The sequence below is a fragment of the Eurosta solidaginis genome, chromosome 3 (assembly GCF_040869045.1).
Source record: "Eurosta solidaginis isolate ZX-2024a chromosome 3, ASM4086904v1, whole genome shotgun sequence".
Lineage (NCBI taxonomy): Eukaryota > Metazoa > Arthropoda > Insecta > Diptera > Tephritidae > Eurosta > Eurosta solidaginis.
In genome coordinates, this window is record NC_090321.1 from 115,562,585 (window position 1) to 115,567,648 (window position 5,064).

Sequence of the window (5,064 nt, forward strand, 5' to 3'; positions counted from 1 at the left end):
CACCCTGTCCTTCTCAATGGGTTTTTACAGCGATTGTAAGCCCTATCCTATACTATGGATTTTTGTTTGGTGGAAAGCCACACAAAAAGCAACCTATCTCAAAAAATTAGAGGGGGTATGCAGACTATCAATGCTTAGCATTAAGGGAGCCCTGAAAACAACCCCGACAGCTGCACTGTATGTCATTCTGCACATTCCACCTGTAGATCTGGTAGCAAAGAACATAGCGTTAACAACTGCAACCAGGCTCGGTGCCTCGGGGCAGCTTGAGCGCCGACCATACGGCCATAGTAGTATTGCGTCATCAATCACAAGACGAACAGACTACCTGATTCCCTATCTGCGCTTCGAAGGAGATCTTAAGGCCACAATAGAGGTGGACGGTGGGCGCAAGGGTGCTCAAATGGCTGACGAGGCGATACATGTGTACACCGATGGTTCCAAAGTAGTGGAAGGAGTAGGGTCTGCGGTATACTGTGCTGATCCGGAAATAAGCAAATCCTACAGGCTACCGGATTACTGTAGCCTTTCCCAAGCGGAAATAGTAGCCGTAACCAAAGCAGTAAAAACCCTGGAAGAAAATAGCCCAACCTGCAATCGTGTTAACTTTTATATTGAGAGTCAAGCAGCAATTAAGGCAATAATCTCGCATAGCACAGCATTTAAATGCATGTTAGAGTGTAAGCAGTCCCTGGAGAGAATAGAGACAGGAAGAAGCATACATCTATATTGGGTCCCAGGGCATATGGGAATAGATGGGAATGAAAAGGCGAATGCGCTAGCTAAAAAGGGCGCATCCCTTGAAGCTTGCTCGGTAGACGTCCCAATTAGAGTGGGCGAAATTAAGCGAAGGCGAGAGGTGCACATGATCGACCAAGCAGGAAAGGCGTGGGTTCAAGCGCGGGGCTGTAAAGTGTCAAAGATTATGTGCAGGTCTTACAACCTTAGACTAACAAAGTTGCTTCTATCATTAAAAAGAGGGGACTGTAGACTCATGACGTGTATTCTGACTGGACACTGCCCTCTGGCGTCGTTTGCCTTTAAATTAGGCTTGGTCAGTGATAACAGATGTAGGAAGTGCGGGCTGGAGGAGGAAACAATCGAGCACGTTCTGTGCTCTTGCCCTGCGCTTGCTAGGCTACGATATTTGTTTATTTTGACGCCGAGGAAAGGAATGCTGCGGCTTTTCCCATTTCGTGTGTAAATTGAATTTTGTTTGTGATAATTGTTTAGGGCTTCTAAGATCTGTTCCACGTCATTTCTTTTTACTACTGCGTAGATATCGTCCACATATTGACTAGAAATTGTATATTATGTTGTCAAGTAGGTAATCCATAATTATATCAGCTATTGTCGGGAAGAGAGGGTTGCCCATTGGCACGCCAAACGTTTGTGCACAAATTGTGTCATTGCATTTAAAATAATTGTTCTCTAATAAGCAGAATTTTAACATGTCATTGAATTTTATCTTTCGTATATTTGTTGTGGATTTTATTTGGTCCAATTTCTTCATTATTATTTGGATGGCAAGATTGGTGGGGATATTAGTAAACAGGAACACGACATCAAATGACACTAGCACTTCTTCATCATCTACATGGATATTTTGGAGTCTTTTCTTTAATCTAAACACATTATTGACATTCTACTCTTCGGACGTTACATTTTTAATTTTTTCTCATATATATTTCGCTAAATGGTATCAGGGAACATTTACGGACGATACGATAGGACGCAAGAAAGTGTTGGGTTTATGAATTTTGGGCTGCTGAACATGATAATTTGTGCTTTTTTTTAAGGTTATAAGGTTAGTGTGTTTCTGTTTGTACGGATCATCTACTATTTTATTACTTTTATTTTGTAGTGTTGAGTTGGGCCGGCCCTGATTTTTTTATGTGTTTTAGTCGTATAATAGAGTCTTAATTTATATACTCGCTCTTGTACATTACAATTTTTTTATTCCCCTTGTCTGCGTCCGTTATCACTATATTGTGTTTGTGTAGGTTTAAAAAGCCCTTACTTTTGTTGTACGCTGCTGTAATAAATTTTTCCGCTGAATTGTTTTTAATATTTCTTTTAAATTGGAGAATCCGGTTATTCAATCTGTTTCTCGCCACTTCCTTTTCGCTCTCATCGTCCAATGCTTGAATAGCTTGTTCCATTTCTGCTATTATGTGTATGGGTGAAAAGTTCCTTTTTGTTGTAGGCAGCGTGAATTTTCTACCCAGTGAGATAATCCATTCCACTTCTTCGGGAAAGACTATACTCGTTTTCACGATCCAATCATTGTTTTCCTTTACTCCTAAGTTCCTTAATTGTTGAGTTTTTAAATTATGTATTTATGATGTATGTATTTGTTCTGTTTCCTTTGTAATTCTCTGTCCAGAGGTTTTGTTTGTTTTTAAAAGAGGTAAGATCTATTTCGTTTAGATAGCAACTTTCTCCGGAAAATTTTAAATTTGGAAATAACTCAAACAAACTTAGACATAAAAATCACGAATGACTACATGCATCACACGGAAAGGGAACTGAAACGCGATCTCAGCGAAATAGATTTTGCCTCTTGTTTTGTGACATTTGTTTGTATGTAATACTGTAGTTACTGATGTTTAAATGTTTCGCACTTATGCCTTTTCTGTTTTTTATATTAATATATGCTTTTATATTAATGTGTTGCTTTTGCTATTAAAATAAACAGATCACCCTTGAAAAAGCTAGAGAGACTAGCGAAACGTCGGCTTGGAATGGTGAAATAAGTTGTTTTTATTTACACCAAACGCTACTGGTCAAAAGAGCCTGCCATAAATAAATTGAACGGAAAATTACAAAAATACACAAACATCCATTTTAACAATACCTGCTCTTGTACCTAAGAACTATAATTACAATACAAACGACAACAACAGATCAGAACGAAAAGCGACACTGATAATGCAACAACGCCGAAACCGGTTTGTCTCGAAACCAAATTTGACAAGGGATGATGGAAAATCTTTCCAATATATGTACATCATTTATCCATCCTGTCGGAAAATTAACAAAACAAAATAAGTCAGTTAATAGTTGTCAGGCTTTTAACTTGAAGGCGAGCGGACTACTACCAGTTTACAAGCGACGCCTACTGAAAAGACATTCATCAAAGGCGAGCATTTGGTTCAACAAACAATGCCTGGAATTGAATGTACACCAAAATTTGCTCAAATAACAATAAAGGTAAATACCAAATTAAGCAGGAAAACAGTTAGAAAAGCGGAAAGAGACTTTTTAATATATGAGCTGGAAAATTTATATTCCAATAAAAGTGAGATAAATGTTCAGTTGACTTTCGTTGCGCGCGAGTTAAACATGTAATTTTTATGTATTAATAAAAAAAAAATGTATTATATTCGTAGCAAAATTGTACATTGACTTATATTCTGCACAGCGGTTGTATCCCGACTGTCGATTTCTTAAAGAATAGATCTATTTATACATTATTGTTATCGCTTATGCGTGGTTTCTTTGTGATACTTCATAACAATGAAAGTGATACGTTATCAAGGATTAACTTTTCGCCTCATTGTTATTTCTGTTGACTCCTTAATTTCTATGGAATGTGATACGTTATCATGGATACAGTGAGTGTCAGGAAGTGATAGTTTTCACAACCCAGAAATTATAAAACAATCTCACCTCGTTTTGCAATTAAAAAAACACCAATTTTTGCTTTATACAAATGCGTTTAATATTAATTAAAGGCTAAGTCACAATTCACTCGCTGCACTCAATTGCAGTCTCATATAATGATTTTTCTTCAATTCAGCATAACAGTTGGAGCTTTTAGTTCAGTTAATTCTTATGATATGACAAATGTACATATGAACTACTAACGTATATGTTCAAAGAGGGATGGTAAAATGTTACAGTGGGTTATACATTATTATTTTCAAAAAACTATAAATGAATAATAATTAATATATGTAAAGAGGTTTACAGTACTCAACATGCCGGCGCCCTTGATATGTCTGCCGACAGATCAACTTCATTCTGCTTTGGGAATTGGTGCTACCTTTTGAACTGCACGTCGAATGTACACATTCTTAGTTTTAATGTTGACCACACGTACACATCCGTCAGAGTCTTTTATTGCTCTCGTTACTCGTTACTAATTAGCCATGATTTAGGAGGGGCGTTGTCGTCAGATACCAAAACTAGGTCGCCTTCAACTACACTGTCTTTCTTCTGCGTCCATTTTGCCTTCCGCTGTAATTCATGCAAGTACTCGGTTGACCTACGTCTCCAAAAGTGTTGCTGTATCGCCTTTAGTCGGATCGTGCGATTCAAAATAGAAATATTTTTATCTTCAATCGCTGGATCGGAAATACTTACAACCGGACCACCTGTTAAAAATGGCCTGGTGTGATAGCTGTTAGTGTAAGTGTCGTTTCGACTTCTGCAACCACAGTACTAGCTCCTCAAATGTTAAATATGATTCACCAAGCACTCGGACAATATGGTATTTAGCGGACTTAACCGCCGCCTTCCACAAGCCACCAAAGTGCGGGGAGCGAGGCGGTATATGACTGAATCAATATTGCTTTCAACAAAGAACTTAGGAATTATACCTTCTTGTTGTTGTTGTTGTTGTTCGTAAAATGTTTCCTTAAATTCTTTAAGCTCACGCCTAGCCCCAACAAAATTTGAGCCGTTGTCGCAACACAGTTTTGAACATAGACCCCGCCGTGCAACAAATCTCTTGAGCGCTGCAATAAATGCCTTTGCCGACAGGTCTGATACCACTTCCATATGGACGGCCTTAGTCGCAAAACATATAAAAACGGCGACATAAATCTTAGTAGTGCGTACTCCTCTTTGTTTATAAGTAGTCATAAATGGACCGCAAAAGTCGACGCCTGCGGTCGTAAATGGGCTGGCAATATTTACTCTATCAGTTGGCAGGTTGCCCATAATCTGCTGGTGAAGCCTTGGTCGACAACGAAAGCACTGTAAGTATCTAGTTGTCACAGAACGTACCACTTTACGCCCATGAACGATCCAAAACCGCTGACGCATCATCGCAATCAA